Here is a 24,986-nt window from a genome sequence, read left to right as displayed (position 1 = left end):
TATAATTTTACAGATATGGAGGATATAAAGGTTTCCCACTGTGTCACAGGAGACATACCTGGAAAGGGCACCCTCAAATCTAGTCAAAGTAATTCAGCAGGTAGGCCATGGCAGTTCTCAGTGACATCATCATTAGGCCCTACCTGAAAAAACTCTTGTAACCTGGAGAGCTTTATCTTCTTCTTTGATGTCACAAGTGTTGTCATGACTGCATCTGCCTCTCAGGTATTTCTTCAGTACCTCTAGGGTTCAGTAATTGGCCTCTACTTCAGAGTAAACAGCCATTTGGGAGGGAGAACAAAGAGGGTGAAGAGATCAGAGATGGGGAAAAGAAAGCTGGCCTTCTGTCTTGGTATAGAAAAAGGAAGAAATATGTGGTCCATGGAAAAGCTCAGTGAGTCCTGAGTAGGGGTGGAGTGGTATCGCTGAAGAGATAGCTTAGACCTGATACTTCCACATACAGAATAAGGAGATTGGAGCCTCTCAGAAGTATCTGGACTTCCTTGCTTGTTATGGTTCCTGGAGATCAGTTTATATTATTACTTTCTTTATTCCAAAAGACAGGTTTTCATCTTGGCACATTTGTTTCCTGACAGCTCATGGCTTTTATTCTTTTAGTCCAGAAAAAAAATACTCCTTAGGAAAAAGAGAAAGACAAGTATTGTGTACTCAACTCAGATTAAACTCCTCCATTCTTTGGATCCCTAAAGTGCAGTTTGTGTCTGACACTGATATCTAGGTGAGAGAAGTGCTACTATTTGAGACTTCATCATCTCAATCTTTTGACTAGTATTACTCTGACTACCATTCCCTGACAGTGATTCTTTAGATTTCTGAGTTCATAGATGTGGTTAGCTGGAAGTTCTCTTTTCTTTTATGTATTTCATTTTTCTTTATTTTTTAACAAAATTTATTGTTTTTTTTTATTGGATATTTCTTTTTTTTTTTTTGGTTCTTTTTTTCGGAGCTGGGGACCGAACCCAGAGCCTTGCGCTTCCTAGGCAATTGCTCTACCCCTGAGCTAAATCCCCAACTCCTAATTGGATAATTCTTTATTTACATTTCAAATGTTATTTCCTTTCCAACTTTTCTGTCCATAAGATCCCTAACTGGTCCTCATAAATTTCTTCTCTAATCCCCCTTACTCTCCCTTTACATTCCCTTGAACTATCAGCCTAAACTAGACAGGACCAAGGGCTTCTCCTTCCATTGGTGCGCAACAAGTCCATCTTTTGCTTCATCTGCATTTGGAGCCGTAGGTCTGTCCATGAACATCCTATTATTATTGTTTTAGTACTAGAACACTCTGTTTCACAGGCATTGTTGTTCTTATGGGGTTGAATGCACCATCAGCTCTTGTAATCCTTTCTCAAATCTACCAACAAAAGGTCCATTTTCAGTTCACTGGTTTGCCACTAGCATTCCCTTCTGTATTTGACATGCTCTAGGTGTGTGTGCCAGGAAAAATCTATATCTCGTTTCTGATAGCATGCACTACTTCTTAGCTTCATCAACCTTATCTTGTTTTGTGGTGCAAATATATTCTCTTGTATTGCTCTGACTATCTTTCCCTGACAATGACCCTTTAGATTTCTGAGTCGATAGATATGATTAGCAGGCAGATTTCTATTCAGGTATATTATCATAGGCTAGCTATGGAAGAGGCTTTGATGAGGGACAAGCTCAACTATACATCTCCTCCAGCCCAGGTAAGGATATTTTTGTACTTCTGTCAAATGGAGACAAAATTCTTTTCGGCCTACTGTCCTGACGCCTTTGCTGAAAAATCAAGAAGTTGTCAGCCCTGTGTTCTAAGCTAGACAGTCAATGACAGGAAAGAGAGGGATATATTCACGAATAAAGGGTGGGGGTGCAACATTAGTTGGTGCCTTATTCCATGACTGCCCTGGCTAAAAGATTCTCTTGGCCATATGACAAATATCACTCCAACCTAAGACAGACAAAGTTCTCAAGGGGATCATTCCACGACAAGCACGGCCATTTGACACCTATTCATTTGAGTATAAGGAAGAAGGAGTTGTCTGGAGTGATGCCATACATTGTTGATGTTATTATTATGGTTAGAATTAAATATGACTGGGTTCATGGAAAATCCCCAGCCAGGTGCAGGAGCCTATTACAAATCTGGTGTCAAGAAAAACAATAATATGATAAAGTTGTCCTGATTACTAATAATATGACAAATCTGTGAACTTTTTGACATCCTGTCAACATTGGCCGATTCCCTGAACACACGAATATTGTGTCCATGGCCTGCATAAATGTTTCTACTTCACCCTCCTTCTGTTACCCTTGTTATGGTATAAATTCAGCCATGGAGAAAAATAAAATTGATGCATGATTCATACTCTTGTCTTGGCATCCTTCTTCGCATTGCTTGTCACCAATTCTCTTCCAGGTACCCTCTGATCTCTCTCTTACACACCTCTTGTAAAACTTTCTCAAAATCTACCAATGAGAGGTACAATTAAACGTTGCTGGTTTGCCACTATCACTCACTTCTGTATTTGACATGCTCTGGCTGTGTTTCTCAGGGAAGATATATATAAAGTTCCAGGCAGTATGCACTTCTTAGCTTCATCAATCATACCTAGATTGGCAGCATATATATAAATATGCCGCCAATATACATACATTTACATTTGTTGGTTCCTACATTTTGGAGGTTATTTGGAATTTTAACATGGATTCTGAGCAATTAGCTCAAGAATTTAGAATACACAGATGAGATTGCCAAATAGACTTTCTCCTTTTCTGATGAAACTATCGAAGTTGAGGTTTCCCTGGACCTCAAGCCATTCCTCACACTGACCCTCCTCCTATATCTTATGTTTGGACTGAAAAAAGAATTATGGCAAAACATCTAAAACCCTCAAGTCTGGCCATAGAAACACATGAAGGTACGTATTAGAGTATTGATATCTAATGGGAATACAGAACCGCACTCTGTAATCCATGTTGTTTTTTCCTATACTGATGTCTGGTAATTGGTGGATAAAATAAGGATTTGGAAGGTTATCATTTGGAGGAGGTACACAATATTTACACTGTTACATTCACACTATAGTTGAGCCTTCCTGGTGCCAAAATCATTGCAGAACCTTGAATTGGAAAACAGAATTTTTGAATACATATTCAGGAATATATATAAAGTCTCATATAAAGGAATGTACAATAAGAAAATGTAATAAAATATTCACTCAATTAAAAGTCTGTAGTGAAAACACTAGCCTTTGGGAAACAGAGAAAACCTAAGAAATTGTATTGTATGTCACAGGAATGGTCCATTGAATAAAATTCAATGAATCTCCTCCACTCCACATTCCAAGAGCATTTCTACCCATGCCAAGCCCCTGACTAACTTTCTCCATTCAGAGAATGTAACCACTAATGAAGCAAATGAAGTCTCTAGCTGTAGAGAGATGTAATACATAAAGGTTCCCACTGTGTCACAGCATACACTCCTGGAAAGGGCACAATCGAATCTGGTCAATGTAAGGAAAGCTGTTCAGTAGGTAGGCCATGGCAGTTCTCAGTGACATCATCATTAGGCCCTCCCTGAAAAATCTCATGCGTCCTGGAGAGCCCTAGCTTCTTCTGTGATGTCACAAGTGTTGCCGTGTCTTCAACTGCACCTCGGATATTCCTTCAGTACCTCTATGGTTTAACAATTAGCCTTCAATTCAGAGTATATAGCCATTTGGGAGGGAGACGATAGAGGATGAAGATATCAGAGGTGGGGAGAAGGAACATTCCCTTCTGTTCTGGTATAGAAAAAGGATGAAATACATGGCCTTATTTGCATGTTGGAGCATCCTTTGATTATATGCCCAGGATAGGTATCTCTGGGTTCTCAGGTAGTGCAATTTCCAATTTTCTGAGGAATCTCCAGACTCATATCGAGAATGGTTGAACAAGTTAGTAATCCCACCAAGGAAGAAGCATCATTCCTCTTCCTTGACATCTTTATCAACATCTGCTCTCTCCTGAGTTTTTATTTCAGCCATTCTTAAATATGTGAAGTGGAATCTCAGGGTTGTTTTCATTTACATTTCCTTGATGACTAAGTATGTTGAACATTTCTTTAGATGCTTCTCAGATGTTTGATTTTCATCAGTTGAGAAATTTTTGTTTAGTTCTGGAACATAATTTTAATAGGTTTATTTGTCTCTCTGAAGTATAACTTCTTGAGTTCTTTGTCTGTATTGGTTATAGCCCTGTATCAGATGGAGGATTGATATAGACCTTTTCCCAATCTGTTCCTTGCTGTTTTGTCCTAACAGTGTCCTGTGGCAGGCCGTTTTCTACTACTGTGAAAAACAGTCAGTTAGTAAACTAGAAAAAGGACTGGCTCCTCCCATCTTTCCTACGTGTTCTGAACAGTAATTGGGGAAACTAAACAACCATGTTATAACCCTACAAGCATGCCTATCTATAGTCGTGAGTCTAGAGAGACCTATCAGTGATTCTGGGCATCTGACAATGAAATGTAGGCTGGTGGAGTTTGCAGTTTTCATCCTGGCTTCTGTAACTACAGGCTATGGTGTTGTGAAGCCAAGATACACCATGTGCAGCTGTGAATATGACTGGGAAGGCTGACACGTTGGATTTATGAAACATTGCTAAGGGATCCTGAGGAAATCAGCACACCCTGCTCATCAGAGCTCTGGGAATGCTGACATTCTGGCTTCATCTCTCTGTGAAGATATGTCAAAAGATCACCTGTCTGGTATGTTCCTGAACATCCTTCAGTGTACTAGCATTGGGGTGCAATGAAATACTATTCAGAGAGGTCTGGGAAACACCTGCACTCTTCCATTAGAGATCAGAGAGATGAGTTGTATTCACATTCAATTGACTGTGTATGTTCCTGGTCTTTGGCTTTGATCATGCAGATTTTTGTCTCATATTTCATTGTTCATGAGGCCAAGTTGTGGGGGAAGCACGACTCACAATTCTTTCACATTTTCCCATCCTCCATTGTGGGGTAATAGATATTAGTAAACCCTTCATGTTTCATATTCTAGATCTAATTTTTTCCATAAGCTCTTCACTATTATTCCTACACCGTATGTGTGTGTGTGTGTGTTTCTGTTTTTCTGCTTAGATGGTTAGTTTGTATGCAAAATTACAGAAACCTTGTCACTGAAAGGAGTCTATGTAAGATATCTATAAACTGTGGATGGGGCAGCATCCAAATGTTGTCCCACAACAAGACCTTCTAGAAAGAGTAGCACAAACTGCAATAAAATGATACACTTGAAAGTAAAACTTGGAGGAAATGCCCTGGCATGGCTACAATATCACTGTTGACTGTGACATTTGTCTCTTGTCTTCTGTGGCCAGACATGAAGGCTCTGAAGCAAAGTTGCATCCTGTTGATCTGTGAATAAGCTGAAGCAGGCTATCAACTTGGTCACATGAAGCATATGAAAGGGGTGACAAGACAGTGTCAGGCCATTGTGACACTGCCCTCCCAATGGAAACATGGAAGTGTTGACAATCACAGAGTCTGAACTTTGACACCCAGCAAGGCAAAGTGTAACCTGTCAGTTAGCTTCCTGAGTACCATCCACAAGCCGAGGGAAGGCTCAAATGAAGCACCATTGAAGATAGCTGCTATTCCTTCTAAGCTACTATTCAGGGTAAGTGGAAGACCATTTAGCCTGTTGTGACATGGGAGATCAGAGTAATGAGAGGCAGACAGAGGGGACAAATCTGTGTTTTTCATTCTGGACCACCATAACTGCATTTTCCAGGATAAGGATTTGCTCATGGAAGTCTAGTGTCTCCCATTGGTATTGGTCAATCTGTATGAAATCTCAATAGCAAAACTGGCTCCAGGCTTCTTTCTTAATTACTGGGATTTACAGGCAGTCATTTATACCTTGTCTTCTAGATTCACAAATTATTTTCTGACTTCATATACACAAGGCATAATATTCTTTCACACATACTCTCTCTCTCTGTATGTGTCTTTCTCTGTCTCTGTCTCATTTCTCTTTCTCTGTCTGCCTCTCTGACCTCTTTTACAGCTTTCCTACAACAGTCTTTACTAATGATAACATATTTCATGTCAGTTTATGCACTTGCTTCTCTCATAAACCCCAGTGTGATCTGAACTTGCTGTCTACTGGAGAACCACAATTTAAAATAGTATTGATGTCCAAATCTACTATACTAGAACTTTAACAACTGAGAAGGTGGAGAATATTCAACAACTCCCAACAAGCCTAGGGGCCAAGGACATGAATGGAAGGAAAATTTTCAGAGATCCAAGAAATGCATGACAGGCTGACCATGGACTGTCTTCTCTTTACAGGGACTGCCAGCCTAAGGAGAAAGGTGACATGGGGCTTTAATAAACATGCATCATGTAATAATACCTAGTCTCTTCCCTTACTTTACCCTTCCCTGTCTGTATTTTCCTAATGGATGTTGTACATAAATGTAGTAGTGACTGCCTTTCAGGAGTATAGAAGTTGTCACATGTGGCACCCAAATTAAGAATTTGACTTTTCTTCCCTGGCTGAAGCTCCTTACCAATGATCTACAACATCTTTTTCCCTGTGACTACTGCTTTGTGTGTGTGTGTGTGTGTGTGTGTGTGTGTGTGTGTGTGTGTGTGTATCTCTGTCTGTCTTTCTGTCTTTGTCTCTGTCTGTCTTTTTTATGATACATTTCTATACTTCTGTTTGACTTCTTAATTGCTCATTCCAAGATTGACCCCTCATGCTTCCTCTGAATGTTTGTTTTGATGATTCAAATTACACCTGTGTTAATCAGTGCACCAGTAGCCAGATCTGTGTACCACTGATCACATCACAACCAGCCTCATGGCTAAAACAAATTAATTTTGAGGTACTGGGGGAAGTTTTTTTATTAGAATTTATATGTTTTCTTTATTTTTTTACAGCCCTATCCAAACTGTTGTAGACTGTGGATTTTCCCCAAGTCTTTGCTTAACTGTATTTATCCATGTACCTGGCCTACTGAGAAGACATCATCCCAACCCTCCAATATTACATAGCAGAAGGAATAGATGAAGAATTTGGAGAAATTAGTCATTTAGCTACAGAAGATGTATTAACTGAGATGGATTAACTGTGTCGACGCATCACATCACTGACAAGCATTCTGAACTATTTTCTCAGTTTATTTTCTTCTTTGTCATGTTGAGTGTGCTACCTAAGGTGGGGAGGACCATTTGTGGGCTGTGTTTGAAAATTGAGTCTTCACTATGGATGCATGAAGGTGGTAAAAAATACAATAGATCAGTGATATCTCTGGGATAGAAGGGATAGTGATAGAAAGTCTTCCCCTGTGTCTCAGGCAAAGATCCTTAAAAGGGCAACTTGGCTTGTTTATTTGGATAAGATCTAGTTAAAGGGTAATGATGTGTTGTTGAAGGGGACTCTCTTCTGTGTACTCTAATGTATGCTGGAATTTCCATGGTATTCTCTGTGATGTCAATAGTGTTATGGAAACAGAAACTGCCTTTGTGGCACTTAGTTAGTACTTATTGGTTTACCCATGCAAATGTGTTTCAGGATGATCAAGCTATTTACAGAGAAAACAGAGAGCATGGAGAGACAAAAGAGAGGAAGACGAAATTAAGATAATTTCTTGTTTTAGAAGGGAAAACATAAATTATCTGGCAGAAAAGGGTGAGTGAGAGCAGTGGGCTGGTTCTGAGGAGCATCCAAGAGGAAGTGGTATTGGCTCAGGCCTTCTAGGAGTAGGACTTATGACCTGAAGGCTCTGAATTCCTAAAGAAGAGACCCAGTTTCAGGAGTATCTGATAAAGTTTTGGCAGAGAGCCAGGAATTTTCAAGCATGTATCTTGTCTACTATGTGTTCCTTAATTTCATTCTGAGTGAGGAGGAATACCAAAAAGTGCCACAGGGATAATAGCTTTGAATCTCAGGGTAGAGTATTGAATTTTATCTTCAGTGGATCCCTGGACATGTCATTGGATTTTTATGATAAGAATGGAGAAAAGGCTACTCCCCTGGACATTCCTTAAGGTCTCTCACTCTTTGTCTTGAACTTCTATGATTAAGGCTTGATATTCCTAAACATTACGGACTCCAGGACTTACCTGCATCCCATCAGATACGAACTGAAAATGTCCTCCATTTCTTCATGTCTTTCCCAGATTTTTTGTTAAGGGCAAGGGGGACTGCAGAAGGGTGTGGGGCATATGTCTAGTGATCATGGTTTGGAGAAAGAAAATAGCTAATAAATCCAGTTTGAAGAGAGCTTTCCTCCAATTTCAGTGCTTCCAAGTGTCTGTACACTTCCCCTTTCGTCATGCTTCATTGGAGGACTAGCATTTTCCCTCCTGTGTCTGGGCCATTATTATGCATGTTCCCTTGTGGTTCTTTACAGAGTCTGTTGGGAAGGCGTCATCCCAACCGTCCACCATCAGTGAGCAATAAACAGATTAAGACGTTGGAGAAATTGACTCCAGAAGATGACCTGTGAGTTGGGTAAACTCCCAGGAATTCTGACCTCTTGCACCAACAGCATTTGGACAAAAGATAGCCATTATGCCCACTTCTTTGTTGACTGTCCTAACCCCTCTGTGTTAACCTCAGTTTTCTCACATCACAGGAAAATGCAACTGTAAAGTCCTCATGTTCAAACTAATTTTCTTATGTGCCTCTCAGAAGCAGAACATGAAGAAAGGATAGGAGTGTGTTAGGAAGCTATTTAATTTCTCAGAAAAGCATAATCTGTGTTTTGAAAAGCAGTCTTGGGATACAGCAAGTAATGTGTGAGCTCTTATCATGGATTTTAATAGACAGAGAACACATTTGCTATACTCAGAGGAATACAAAAACTGGCCAGCTACAGAAGCACAATAACTTAAACTTAGATAAGTAAACATTTATTTATTTAATTTAAAGATTTATTTATTTGATTTGTATGATTATTCTGTAACTGTCAGACACAACGGAAGTGGGCATCAGATGCCATTATACATGTTTGTATGACACGATGTTTTGCTTGGAATTAAACTCATGACCTATGGGAAAGCAGTCAGAGCTCTTAAATGCTAAATCAACTTACCAGCCTATATTACTTTTGATGGTGATGGTGATGGTATTGATGATGATGATGGTGGTGGTGGTGGTGGTGGTGGTGGTGGTGGTGGTGGTGATGATGATGATGATGATGATGATGATGATGATGATGATTATTATTGTACTGCAACTCTAATGGATCAAGACTTACCCTCCTCCAATGCTCTTCCCCTCTCCCCTGTCACAAGAAGAAACTACAATAAGGAAGACACCATCAGAGCTGCCCATCCTCCCCAGCACTAAACAAATAAAAGATTTACTTTGACTTGGTTATGGAGATTTTCTTGTTGACTGGGCTCATAGCTTCAGACCTGAAGCCAGGTAGTCTATGGAAATGGGAGCTCCTTTTGTGGAATTTGATTATCTTGGAGTAATTGGGAAATAGTGAGTTAGCATAAGATGTTGGTCCACCAACTTATACCTTTCTGAGAATAAAGTATCCTGGGAACTGGGTAAGCAGGATAAGCAGGCATGGCTAACATGTCAATCCAGGTGGGTAAACATTTGTCCATTACGTATACAGGGGGAGCATTTCATTGACTAAGTTGAATGTATCTCCTGTCCACTATGTTCTAAACCCATGCAAGGAAAGTTTTGTTCATTTTGTCTATCCTGTGGCCCAGCAAGTGTATTTCACATTCTTTGTGCAGTTTCTTCACTGATAAGAACCTTGTGAGAATGGAGGGAGCCAAGGAAAGCCACAAACAACAACATTCTACATTCTAGAAGATTAAGTCCTTATCATAAAAAAAAATCCTTGTATCTATGAATTCAGCAGTGAAGTAAATTGCAACCTCTGGTCATGCAGCTGATATCTGGTAGACAGGCCTGTTGACTAACTATTCCATGGGACAAAGAAAGCATCAAATATTAGCATGAGATTAAAAAAAACTTAAAAATGAGTCAGAACTCTAATACCTAGCAGTAACTGGTCTTGATGAGGGTCACAAATAACAAGAAGGGTATTATCTTGAGCAAGATTTACACTGCTGGAATCACTAGATGTTCAGATGTGCTTGAAAATCTGTCACAGAAGACTGTATTGATATCATACTCTAGTCCAGAAAGACAATACCCAAAAATATATTATTCTGTCTGCAGTACAGTGTGGCAAGTACTTCACATCACACATTTGTATGTGAGGCTGAAATTAATATTCTACATAGATGAAAGCATTCCCTCAATCCTTGTCTTAGTAATTTTTTTATTAAATTTGGAAAATGGCTGAGAATTCATCAGTTCCACACCTGAACTGAAGTAGCTGTTCCTCTCACTGTAAACATAGAGGACATTTGAGTAGTAGTTGACATTTTTAGTCAGTGGCATCTCCTCATGGATCTGTTTGAGCCCGAATAAGCATGCATAGTCATACTTTAGCTAAGCGAATCATTTAGTATCCAAAACATTACAGGATCTGTCTGCTGTAAATATTTTCCTTTCACACAGGTGAACGCAGGTGCATAAAGGTCTGTATATCAAAGTTTGAAGATATTACATCATCAATAGATGAAAATATTTTCATTTACAAAGGTGAAGGAAGGTGTATCAAAGGCAGTATTTCAAAGGTTTTAGATATTACACCATCCATAGATGTAAATATATCAAGAAGAATTTCGTAGGGCTACACAGATTGATCTAAGTATTCCCACACAATTCTAAGCCAGAAGGAACAAGAAATCACTTTACTTGGAAATGTAAAATAATCTGATCCTACGGTATGTAGACTGTTAATAGATAATGAAATACCACCTAAAAAGCACATGCATATATACAAGATGGTATTCATATGTATCCAGAGGCAGTTTGCAACCTACATTTATCACAAAGAGATTGATTCCCCACTTTACAGATTCTGATCAGAACCACTGAGTATTAAGAAAACTATATTAGAATTCACTTGCATATCATAAGACTGTATAACTAGGTAGTCACAGCAAACATGACATTATGGAAGCATAGCCTGACTGTGCCAAGAATGGAAGGAATCCATTTAGCTGATGATTTCTGGCCATAAAACTCAAATGTCCAAAATACCAGCTGGATTTGCATTTACAGAACAATAAATACTTAATGAGTTTTAGGAAAAAATTTGAATCTAAATCTCCAAAAATCTCAAAAAATTATTTATCATTGAGCTCTGTATCCCTATGGAGATTAGAGGATATTATGAGTTTAATCTGTCACAAAGAAGTATCAGTAAATGGTGCAGTTTGAAGTGAATATATATGATAAAGAGGCATGCAAAACAAAGGAGGCCATGGTATCTTTGAAGAAGTGTGCTTCTCCAACATGTAGCAGGAGTTACCATGGAATGATCTACACACACACACACACACACACACACACACACACACACATACACACACACACACACACACACACTACAAAAAAGTGACTTGCTCTGTGCTGTTGGGGCATGCTGGATTTATCCAAGGTATGAGCTGTATGCTCCACAAGTTAGTCAAACCCAATGTCAATGAAAGAATACAAAATTCCTCCTCCTTTCTTGCAAAAGAATTCTGTGCATGAGCAATACTTACATTTTAAAGTTTAGAGGAATGTCCTAAAAACTGTAACAACTGAATCCCACTTTGAAAACAACATTTCAGAGATGTCTAGTGACTCAATTTTGATTTTATGGAACTTCAGTTACTAAGTTCTCTTGATTGTAGGATTGAACCAAATTATTACTAGTCATAACACTAAGAGAGTTGACAATTCTTCAAGTTGAAAAACCTAAGAAACCGTACTGGGAACACCTTAATTCAAAATGTAGAAACTTGTGCTTGGGCAAATCCAGTACCTAAGACTGAACAGCTGGTTCAAAGCCAAGGAGAATCCAAATAAGAACTTCCTAATGCAGAACCTGTTACTAAAATGAAGAATGCTATTGCCTTCAGGAAATATGCATTAGGAAGACTTTGAATGATAGAAATTATATGCTATTAATTTAGTGGTAAACATTGAGAGGACAATTTTTAAAATCTTAATGTCCTTGGGAGTGAAATTATTTGAGAGGAGTAAATGCTGTAGCCCAGGTAGAAAGGGGAAGTGAGTTTCCATTCAGACATTGGAATTCCCTTCACACTGAACATGAACATGAGAGGGTTTCAAAGAAGTGTTTAAGCACATCAAAAACTGCTGGGCATCCAGGAGGAGTCTCAGAAGGTTAATTCATTCTTGTTCTGAGGGATTTTCAAGTTTATTATTGGAAATCATTCAAGAGAAATTCAAAATCTAGAAACCAAATTATGTACATGTCTCATATTAACCTTGGAAGTCCTTATTAGATCTAATTATGTGGCTGTCTATGTATGGGCCACTTGGGGGTCACACTCTGAATGAATGCTATTTCTCCCTCTGTGCTAACATTTGCATCCCTATTCCCTGCCATGGGTATTCTTGTTTCCCTTTTAAAAAAGGAGTGAAGCATTTGAGTTTAAGATCTGTATGGTATGAACTACAAGCCTCTAAAGAAAGAAATTGAAAAAGACCTCAGAAGGTGGAAAGATCTCCCATGCTCATGGATTGGCAGGATTAATATAGTAAAAAGAGCCATTTCACCAAAAGTGATCTGCAGATTCAATGCAATCCCCATCAAAATACGAATCCCATTCTTCAGAGAGTTACACAGAACATTTTCCAAATTCATCTGGAATAACGAAAAATCCAGGATAACGAAAACCTCAACAATAAAATGACTTCTGGTGGAATCACTATATCTGAACTCAAGGAGTATTACAGAGCAATAGTGATAAAACTGCTTGATATTGGTACAGAGACAGATAGACAGACCAGTTGAATAGAATTGAAGGCCCAGAAATGAAACCACAAACCTATGGTCACGTGGTTTTTGACAAAGGAGCCAAAACCATCTAATGAAAGATACCATTTTCACCAAATGGTGCTGGTTCAATGGGAGGTCTGCATGTAGAAGAGTGCAGATCAATCCATGCTTATCACCCAATACAATGCTTAAATCCAAGGGGATAAGGACTTCCACATCAAATCAGATGCACTCAAACTAATAGAAGAGAAAATGGGGAAACATGACGAACACATGGGCACTGGAGAAAATTTCCTGAACAAAACACCAATGGCTTATGCTCTAAGATCAAGAATCGACAAAGGGGATATCATAAAACTGCAAAGGTTATGTAAGGCAAAGGACACTGTTACTATTTTTTTTTACATAATTGTTTTGCCTGCTTTAAGTGCTATGCACTATATGCATGCAATTTCCACTGAAGCCAGTTGGGTGAGAGAATTCCACATGGAATTGGGTTACCTTTTTGGTTCTATGCTTAGGAAATGCTCAAAATGCAAGAGCTATGTTTCCAGCCCATGTGCATGACTTTTATCCTTTCTTTTGTACTTTCTTAGTTGAACTGGGTCAAACTCAACCAATGAGAGAAGTTTTCTGATACCTACAGGAATACATATATGGTATAGACATGGTCATTGTCTAAACTGCCAGTCATCCATGTAGGTTATTCGTAGATACTGCATTATTATTCAGCATCTCTGAGTTCTCAAATCTCATCCTTTGTGACAACGTAGATTTGACCCATCAGATGTAGTGAAGAATTAAAACTCATCATGTGGTGAAAGTGGAAAAGAAATCACATTGGTGTTTCATAAATGCACTGCTAAGAGCAAGATTCAGACTATTCTGTGGGGATGCAGCCTGCAGCTGAGACAACAGACATTTGGTGGAAAATGATTCATTCAAAAATGGGAAGGAAGAAAGGTAGTTGATATTGTTCTAATAGATTTCACAACATTTAAAATGTGTTTCTTCTAGATCAGTAAATGACTGTTGTAAAGCAACTCTTGAAATGAACTTTTGAGACCAAACATCAGCCTGAGAATTAATGTGTGAAAGAATTAATTCTGTGTGTCCCCAACTGTTGCTTTGAAACTTAGAGTCAAAAGTATCCACTCTATGAATGATACATAGATATATACACATTATAGCAGGATCATACAGAGTTTCTTCATTTCCGACAATGAGGGATTCAGCAGGTGAGTTCGGTCAGTAATAGAGGTAATTTTTGCTTACTCTTGATACCAGAAATTCTTCCCTAGGAGACCCGTGATTGAAAGAAAGAACGGACTTCATACAACTTGTCTCAGATTTTTATATATTTCAGTTTTCTTGGTCTTTATCCACAGAAGGAAAGACATCTGGTTTTCCAATTCTTGTTTATCCTGTAATTCTTCTACATGATGCACTCATGCAAATATATTATTGTGAATTGACAGATTACTACTTCTATTATTATTCTGTTGCCAAGAATTATACAAAATAAGAAGAACTGTATCAAAGCATCATATGAAAATCATGCTAAGGGAATGTGCCCATTGGAAATTTGTAACTGAGCTGAACCTTTTATTAGACACAAACAGCTCTAAAAGGTCTTCTCTAGATTCCTGGTGCAGAAGCCGGTATTCCCTAATAGAACATAAAGGATGAATCTATCTGTACAGAGAAAAGGAGTTTGTCACAATGATCAAGTCTATGGCCCACATAATTTAACAATGACTGGCTATTTGGAAAGTCCTAAATCCATTAGTTTATTGATCCAAAAGTCTAGATGTCTCATCTGGTCATTAGTATATGGATAGATCTTCAGAATGCAGGTTCTAATGTCTGTGAGTGTTTGCTAGCAATGTGAGTGCAAGCAGGAAAAAGGAAAAGCTTTTTCTTCCATGGTTTCTTTGGAATTCAAGTAGAATGCATGGTTTAGAATACATTGGGATTTCGATTCTCAAACAGACCAGTAACTTCAACTGAACTTACTTTTTCTGAGAAGCTGCAGCCTGTCAGCATGGCTCATGTGTTTGTGAACTGCAAGATCTAATCTGGGAAGGCGGTCCTGTTCATTGATTCCCACCTGTAACTTTTTGCAGAAATATGCAAGAAATTTTCAAACATCTCCCATTAAAACATGGTGTTCTGGGACTTGTAGACCTCACAGACACTAACAACACCAATGCATTTCAAGATTACTTACAACAGCTCAGTGGAGTGAGAATAGTTCCTTGGGTCTTCATAGGTAAAGAAAGACTGCACAGGCAGACACAGTGATGTAATCTCCCTCCAACAGAATGGGGAGCTGATGACATGGCTGAAGCAGAATGGAGCTCTGCAGTTAAGAAAGGGATGGAAGTAAAAACCCATGCTGACAGCAGACATTCAGTCATGCTGAACCCAGTGCACCTGAGAGATGATGTGCAAAATGGAGGATATCAGTATTTTCTTATGATTGGGATTTTCAACAAATTGGTTTTATTCTTTTCCTCAGTGCTAAAATTTGATGCTGTTTGCCTGAAACCTTGGTGTAGGGAAGCTTAACTGATCACAGAGGATTGACTATCCATTCTTCATGTGCTTATATGTCTCTACCTCAATGCCCATATTTAACAATCCAGTGCATCTAAATCTCCTGTGAATCAGTTAATGTTTTTCTAGCATGCTAATCTGCTGAGGTCATTTTGCAGAAGTCCACATCCTAATGATTATTAAAACAATGAATACTGTGAAGTTGTTTATGATCTACACACTGGCCTTTCCCTCCCTCAAGCTTGTACTTCTGCATTTACAGCTCTAAGCCAGTGATCTCAACCTTTCCCTACCACAACCCACAGAAGTCCACACTTGTATGAGGATGCTGTCCGAAAAACAGATGAAGAGCTTTAGCAGAGTTGTTCCACACTCTATCAATATTAACATAGACAGCAGACCATATGATGAATGCAGCTCTGTTCAGAAACTGTTTAATTGCCAAGAAAATCCCAAACAGTTGTGAGTTGATTCTAGTTAGAATCCAGATAACTCAAATATGAAATGCAAAATTTCAGAGCTCTCCTTCAAAGACTGTCTATGAAAGAATTTGCTGGCATAACATTTTCCTAAACTATTTATTCCATTCACAATTTTTCATTTTGCTTGGATGTCTTGCAATGACGTTTATTAATCATGGAACTTCAGGTCTCTTCTCTGTTCTCCAGTGCAAAGAATTCATTCCCAAAAAAGATGTATCTCCAGATGACTAAAAAAAAATAAAAATAAAGAATAGATCTTGATTAAAGTTCTGGGTCAAGATGGAACATCCTACCACAAAGATCAGATTAGAAGTAGAATTAACATATATACGTATATGTGTGTGTATGTTAAATCAGACTTGTATGTCTGGTATTTTAAGAAAGCTTACCTTGTTAAAGATTATTTTTAATGTCGTTTTGAATCTGATCACAAGGATTTTATTGAGAATATGTGTGTATTGGTGTAATTAGTCTGTAATAATCAGTCTTCCTCTCTTTCTGTCAGTCATCTGTAATTCTTTCACCCTCTCTCTGTACCTTTCGGTTTACCTCATTTTACCCCTGCCCCACTTTCTCTCTCTTGTTCTCTGTCAATTGTTGGATAATACCAGATTCAACATGGAATTTTAATGTATTCGTCCTTTTGTCCATTTTATGGAATCATCTAAGAAACTTTTAATGCACATCAAATGTCTAATCAAATATTTAAACTGAATACATGTGGTTCTATGATATTTTGTGAGGGAGATATTAAATGGCCGACTCTTTTTCATTGTCCTGTTGAAATTATGCATATTGAGGTGATTTAATACTGGTACATCCAATACATCCAGTAAATATTTAATGCTTTAAAAATATTCTAGACTTGGGAATGTAAATATAAAAAGTGTTTTCTCTACGTCTCTTCTCTTCTCTTTAATTTTGTTAATTCTATCCATTCTTTAACTCACTTGGCCAGAGGTAATGACAATCTTGCTAATACTTTCCACGAATGAACTCTTCCTTTCATTCATTATATTGTTGTCCTCATTTTATTGATTTCAGCCATAATGAGTTGGATATACATGTTATACCCCTTCCACAAGGCTCAAAGGCCACTATGAAACAAGGTGCATAGAGACTGTAGGTGCACAAAATATGGGGGTGATCTTAGAGAAAGCGTGTCTTCTGGATACGCAGAATTTTCACCTCATGACACATAGCACCTGTGGTTCCCTTCACAGCTTCAAGCCAGTCAACCATCCAGAATGCAGTGAAAATACCTGAAAGCTGTTACTCCTAACTGACACACTATGGACAGTGAGTGTCTTCTGTTGGAGGGTTGAAAGACTTCTGTAAGGGATCATCATGGGTTTATTAAACCGTTTTTTTTTAAAAATAGAAGATATACAAAGGTAGGATTCAAAGTAATATAGTGATGTAGGTAAAATAAATGTGAAAATTATCATCTAAATATTTTAGTGGAAATTGTCAAAAAAATAAAACAATTAATGTATATAGCTTAATATTGAGTACTAAGAGAATATTTTTTATATATAGGGATGTTTCATAAAGTGACCTTAATGAATTCTGTTAGTTACAACAGATCTGCCAATTCTGTGAGTTTAGTGAGAGCACATTGCGTGATTTGATCTTAGTAAATTTAAAGTGGCTATTTTCAAATATAGCAAGCGTTTTTTCCATGTACACGTACAACAATGGGCCTCTATTAATCATAATGAAAAGACTAAAACACTGTATATCCAGAAAAAATTAATTGGGTACATATCTAAACAAAATATTCACAATTGAAGAAACTTAAATGACTAAGAATCTAATGCAAAATATATATCACCTCTATACATTACAGAACTGCAAATCAAAATTATTCTGACATTTTTTCATCCCTTTCAGAAACCTTAGTTTAATAACACATGAGCCAACTTATCATACTTTGTTATGGAGAGGAGAGCATTGCTATTCTCCTGGTGGGAACGCTAACTTCTACAGCAACTTTAGAAATCAGTATGATGTTTCTTCATGAATGTAGAAATGGATACACCTAAAGATATAACTCGAGGACATATATCCAAATGTTGATTTATTCTAGTATAGAAACCCTTGATAATTTGGATATATTCAAGTTGTTCTTTAACAAATGAATTCATAAGGAAAATATGGTGCATTGACAGACTGGAAAAAGGAAAGCATGTAATTTTCAGGACAGTGAATGGATCTTGTGAAAGTCATCATAGTGACTTAACCCAGATCATAAAGGGAAAATGGGATACTTATTCACTTAAATCTGAATGTTATTTCAGCAAACTGTGTATGTGTATGATCAGTTTAGTGTCCACTGTCCCCATTTTGGGAAGTACAAGTCTACTTATGAATTGCTGAGGGACACTGTCAGGAACAGGAATGTCAAATATGAAGGGACTGGGAAGAGGGCGACAATGGAGGGAATATAGAGATGTAGCTAAAATTGAGTGAAATTTCAGTCATACAATGGAAAGATAATGGAGTAGAAACACTTTTTTTAATTTTATCAAGGTTAATAACGATTTATTATAGGTACAAGGACGGAAGATAAAATATTGATTGGGTTTAACTATGTAAATTAGCAATAATAAGTACATTTCAAAAAATATGGTTTTCAGCTTCAGTAAACCTGTAGTATAGATTATGACTGTATAGTCCCTAAGGAGTGAGATGTGAATGTCTCTGTTATAAACATAAATGTATTATATTATAAACATTATATGTGTACAATAATCTATTCATTTGTTTACATTTCAAATGTCATTTCCCCTATTTCTCTTTCTTCCTTGAATTAACCAAGCCATTCTGATCCTCTTTGTTTCTAAATGGTTCTCCCCCATCTACATGTCCACTTCCATTTTAGTCCTCTACCATCCCCCTTCTCTGGGATATGACGTCTCCACAGGACCAATTGACTCCCTTCCCAGAGATGGAAATGAGGCAATTGTCTACTCCATATGCTCTACGATCTACGTAGCAGAAGCCATGGACTGACCCAAGTATACACTTCTTTGTAGTAAATAACCTGAGCCTCTGAAGGGTAAACTTAATTGATAGTGTTGTTCTTCATTTTGGGCCCCAATCCCCTTCAGATCCTTCAGCCAATCCCCTAACCATTCTTTTCTGGCTCTCAGTTCCTGTCAAATGGTTATATGAATGTGAATCTGTCACCATCAGGTGATGGCAGAGCCCCTCAGATAACAGACATATTAGGGTATTATCTGCCAGCACATCTTGATATCAGGAATAGTATGAGGATTTGAGGTCTGTGAATGAAATGGATCGTCTGGTCATGTTGTCTCTGGGTTGCCTTTCCTTCAATCTCTGCTCCTTTTTTGTCTTTGCATTTTTTTAAGACTTTGGACATTTATAGGTTAAAGATTTTGAACTGTGTGCGCATAACCTGATCTTCACAGCTGAGCATGTCTAGCTACAGGAAGCAGACTCTTGTGGTTCTATCTCTTTGCTGCTTAGTATTTCAACTACCATGATGTTTCCCAATCACAATAATACACACAAAGCATGCACTCACTGATAGGTCGATATTAGCCCAAATGCTCAAATTACGTAACATACAATGCACAGATGACATGAATCTCAAGAGAGAGTGCCAAAATGCAGATGATTCACTCCTTCCTTAAAAGGGTAACTAAAATATCCATAATAGGTGTAAGAAGGCAGTGTTTTTAGGAGACTGAAGGAATAGCCATTCAGCATCTGCTAGACATGTGTCCCCATATATATATGTATATATATATATATGTATATGTATATATATATATATATACATATATATATATATATATATATATATATATATATATATATAAACTTAATAAGATTGATGAAGCTAAGAATTGCATGCTGGCAGAACTGTACATTGATCCCTCCTGAGAGACATAGCCAGAGCATGTGAAACACAGAGACGAATGTCAGCAGCAAATCACTGAACGAAGCATAGGACCCCCTTTGGAGGAATTAAAGTAAGGACTGAAGGAGCTCAAGGAACTTTCAACTCAAAAAAAAAAAAAAAAAAGAAAAATAAACAAACTGCCAGGCAACCAGATCTTCCAGGGACTAAACCACAACAAAGAATACACATGATCTAACCATGGGCTCCAAATCTATATGTAGCAGTGAATAGCCTGGTTGGGGCACGATTTTAAAGCCCTTGGTCCTTCTAAGGTTGAATGTTTCATGTAGGGGAAAGTACGGAGGGGTGCTTTAAAGAAGGGAATGGATGTGGAGGAGACGAATCACATTATAGAAGGGGAGGAGGAGAGGTTTGAGCTGATGAACTGGAAACACAGAAAAGGAATAAAATTTGAAATGTAAATAGTAAATACCCAATTTAAGAAAAAAATGGAAAAAAGTGTAATCTTACACGTCAAAATTCTTACTAATAAATAATATAAGTTTTGAGATTTTGAAACATTTATTTCCTATGGAGAATAATATTGTGTATGCACATAGAATACAAGTGCTTAGCACTATATTAGCTAGTTATGTGGAGCATGAGAACTGAACTCAGATGCTCTAGAAATATCTTTCCGAATAATTTTAAAAAGTTTTTGAACTATTTCTACATTTATCTGACAACTCTTTATTGACTATGTCCAATTTCTGTTAAAAGATACAGAAAAGTACTTATTCTTTTTACAAACATTGTTACACATATTCCAGCACTGACTCAATATGAATTAGAGTGGATATTATAAGGTATTATTAACCTATTGTCTTACTATAAAAGTAAAATCTGTACCGATTTATTTGTTGGATCATTGATTTTTTTATTGTATGAAATATAAAAATCTGCATTTGCATGCCATTATCATTTACATAAAATATTAATTTAATTCATTATAATAGGGCCCATTTGTAGTGGACCATGGGAGAAATGTAAGGATTGCTGAAAAGCATACAGTCTCCTCTTTGTTAAGCTTGGTCTGTATCAAAATACATAAAAAAGAAAGGTAGAGTGACTGATATTCATATGTAAAAACGAAGTACTTACATATGGTGTCCTATGCTGTGAATATGATAAACAATCTCAATATTTAAGATTATTAATATTTAAAGGAAACAAAGTTATGTTAGATTGCTTTTAATGGATGTCCTTCTTAGGAGATAATTGGGCCTTATAAACGAATGCCAACAAATATGATACACTGCTATGCTTATTATTTTAAATTAATAATACCTGGATTAGGCAAATGCTGGATGAAGTTTCATTCACTATACCTCTGTTTAGAGATTGGAAATGTCAGAGATGAAAAGGGTTATCTTCGGTTCCTTATTGAATTTTATTTAATTAAATGAATGTTTTCAAAAAGAAATATTAAAAATATAGCCATACCTGAACAGATTTTTGTAACTGGTTTTTGTTAGTGTTCTCACTCTGTGTAATTTCACTATTGGGTCAAGCAATATTGTTAGTATATATGAGTCATTCATCACATTAAATCATCCACTAAACTGCAGCATATTCAAATTGACAACATTCATATTGAAACATGTATCAACTTTTAACTTTATTTCCTTTTCTGCCCTAATACTATTTGATGCCATTTTTTCTAGTATTTACCATTTGTTTATAAGTAAACCTGTTTATGTAACCCACTCAGAATCACTTGTAAATATTTTTCAACAACTTTCAATATGAAAGTTCAGGTCTTTTACACTTTTGGTTTACAATTGCATGAAGCACTTCCCTGGATGAGGTCTTCTACAAGCTCTGCTTTCTCTTCTAGAAGCGTTCTACCTATGATTCCTCTCACATAGACATCTTTCAGTTCTAGGTCTGAGTAGATCTAACACTTTGTAACAACTTTGTTTTCTTGTCAAAAATTTCAGTTGAGCAAACTCTTTATTAGGGGACATACATTTATTAGGGAAAAAATAGAACATTTTATTTTCTCAAATAAAGAGCAACTATAAAATGGTTGATGTTGAAAATGGTACTGCAAACATCGAAGGGGGTAGTGATCATATTGGTGACAGAGAAATAATAGTTACCGGTATGAGAACAATGTTAGTAAAGATAGAAAATGATTCTTCGTGATTAATTTTCATGAAAGCACATGAGGATTTGTTATAGACTTAAATATAGTGATAGGATGAGGTAGAATGCAGAGCAGGGTGGATAGTAACTGAAGATTGAACTTTGAGACAAAGTATGATCTTTTGCATTTAAGTAACAAAGACAAGATGATGGGAGAATTTGACAGATTAATGTAAAGGAAGTTATGTATTTAATGTCTGTTAACTACCTGAGGGGAATTTTCAAATAGACATTTTCTTTGAAAGATTATTGCTGATAAATCTCCCTTTAGGTATTGAAATATGAACATAATTCACATTAAAAATTTTGCTTTATATAAGAAGATATTTTCACATTTTAATACTAGTTATTTCATGATTGATGATTCTGAGTATGTGTTATTTGTCTACTTTTCATCTGTGATCTTTCATCTTTGTAATAATGTCTGTCTGTCTGTCTGTATGTATGTATGTATGCATCTAGTTATCTATCTATCTATCTATCTATCTATCTATCTATGTATCGCTCTGATCTATCACATATAGCAATCCATTTGTAATATTTTCTAACTTACATAGGTCTAGTATCCTGAAATTATATCACATGATGGAAAAACTAATTAGATATGCCACATGCTAAAACATATATACAGTGACATTACTAAATTAAGTCTTTGAGTTTTTATGAAATAGATGAGGAAATTTGATAGTATAATAATTAACTACGTACATTGAATCTGTTTTCTGAACTGTGATTTTAAAATGAATCAAAATTTATAAAGCAGCTTTTAAAATTCTAGAGTACTAATGTATTTAGCAATAACGTTACATAAAATTAGAAATTAGAGTGCATTTGTATGTTACATATTTATATGAATATACATGTACATATACACATACAACCATATATATAAATATACATATATACATATGTTAATTGTGTCCACATACACATATATATGCATATACACATACACACATGTATAAAGATATATACATATGTTCTTATGTACACATACCCATATAGATATATATATACACATGTACATACATATATACATTCGTTTTCAAAGTAAAAATCTTGCTTTTAAAAGAATCTGCCTAGGCCTCACGTATATGGTTTACCAAAGAAGAGAAAAATGATGTTATTGCTAAATGCCTCAGTCTGAGTAATCATTTATGCTTTGTAACATGATGATTGTTTTAGCGATCTGACTTCTATGTACTTGGGGATTGATATGATGTCTTTTGTTTCTCTAATTCACTCATACACGTAGTTTCTGCATTTCTTCAAGGGCTTCACCATCTAGTTAGGACATAATCAAATATCATTATTTATTAAGTACATAATCGGCACAAATTACTTATTTTCCTGTTACATCATTTTGCTCCATCAAAAATTTATTTAGTTATCAGTACATTTATTTTTTAAATACGAGCAAGAACAGTGAGAAAATTTCCTCTTTAAAATAAGATAGTAATGGAGTTAAAATTCAAGTACACATAGTATATTGCTCAATGTCATTTTTAAAAATGTATTATATACTTGCTGCCTTGAGTCACCAAGTTCAAATAATGTAACTATTTTGTTAGGAAAATATAAAACAAAATAAAATCTAAGGGAAATATATTAAAAAGATACAATTACAAATTGTTTTTCCACTCACATATTCCCTTCTATATCTTTACATTTAACATAGAACTAGAGGTTTGGGGATTTAGCTCAGTGGTAGAATGTTTGCCTAGCAAGCACAAGGCACGGGGTTTGGTTCTCACCTCCGGAAAAAACAAACAAACAAACAAACATAGAACTAGAAAAAATTAAAACCTGTAACACAACGTCTCACCACACTTGGATCATTGTTTGGAATGGAATTTTATAGATTAAAAGTGAAAAAAAAATGAAAGTATGTGATGCTTCTGGTAGATGCTTGAAAAAACATGAATACTTAGGTTGAGGTTCTACAATAAACCTGAGTTATCCGTACAACTAGATGTTGTGTGCTTTTGGCAAAATACAAAATGAAAATTAACAGATGAGCTCTTTGTCTTACGCACAATATTTGGTAATTTGCTTAAAATCAGAGTTTTGATAATTATTATCTTAACCAAAGGCAGCATCAGGCTTACATATTCGAAAAGACCTTGTTGTCACCTTTTGTTAAATATTTGTGTTTTATTTCATACAAGAGTAAGAATAAGTAACTGCTATTGAGGTCGTTTTAAGAATTTGCAGTACTATTAGAGCTCATAGGTTGTAAGTGTTTTTAAACTTTTTATGTTGGAAACATGGTCAAAGGATCTACACTGTCTTCATTTTTCTCCTCTGATCACATATTGAATTACCCATTTCAACATTAGTGGCAATAGCTGTAAATGATTGGAATAATCTCTATCCCTCTGAGGAGAAAATGATGTACAGGATTACTCAGCTACAGTAATGTATTTGAAGAAGCAGCAAACGTTTCAAACATCTTATATTTTTCCAAGGGAAATCTGGCTATACAGACTGTGACAAACAAATAAACCAGCAGCAACAATATTTGTGAATCTTGAGTGTCTGCTGATCTTCAATTCCCTGAGAAAACACCACATAGAACTTCTCTCTGTCCAGGCTACTGACAGAAGCCTGGCTGTTCTACTAGGTTGTGCCACTGCTGCTGTTTCCTGTTTGTTATGACAACTCTACAGAACTGAACAAATAGTGTATTCATGAAATGTTTCTAATGGAACAAGCTGCCTATTCCAACTTCAGAACTGAAATTCTGCTCTCCAGACAACAGAGATGGGAGTTGCTCCAATGAACACTTTCTAAACAGGGCCACCACCCCCACAATTCCTCCCATCCTTTCTTTTACCTCTGGTGCCAGGAGAGCTACAGGGAGGCTAAAGCTTTTAGGAGTCATCAGAAAATATTGATATTTGGAAAAAATAACGTTTGTGTTTTAATAATTATCAGCTGTGGGCTATCCTTGGGGTGTAATATCA

At 36.6% G+C, this 24,986-nt stretch overlaps 1 pseudogene; it reads left to right on the top strand.

Moving 5' to 3' along the window:
- The first annotated feature begins 14,941 nt into the window (after positions 1–14,941).
- Positions 14,942–15,286, top strand: LOC147997982 (glutaredoxin-1 pseudogene; annotated as a pseudogene).
- Positions 15,287–24,986: the final 9,700 nt, after the last annotated feature.

The sequence above is a fragment of the Rattus norvegicus genome, chromosome Y (assembly GCF_021556685.1).
Source record: "Rattus norvegicus strain SHRSP/BbbUtx chromosome Y, alternate assembly SHRSP_T2T, whole genome shotgun sequence".
In the NCBI taxonomy this organism is placed as follows: Eukaryota; Metazoa; Chordata; class Mammalia; order Rodentia; family Muridae; genus Rattus; species Rattus norvegicus.
Note: the sequence above shows the minus strand (reverse complement) of the source record. Positions and strands in the feature narration are given on the sequence as shown.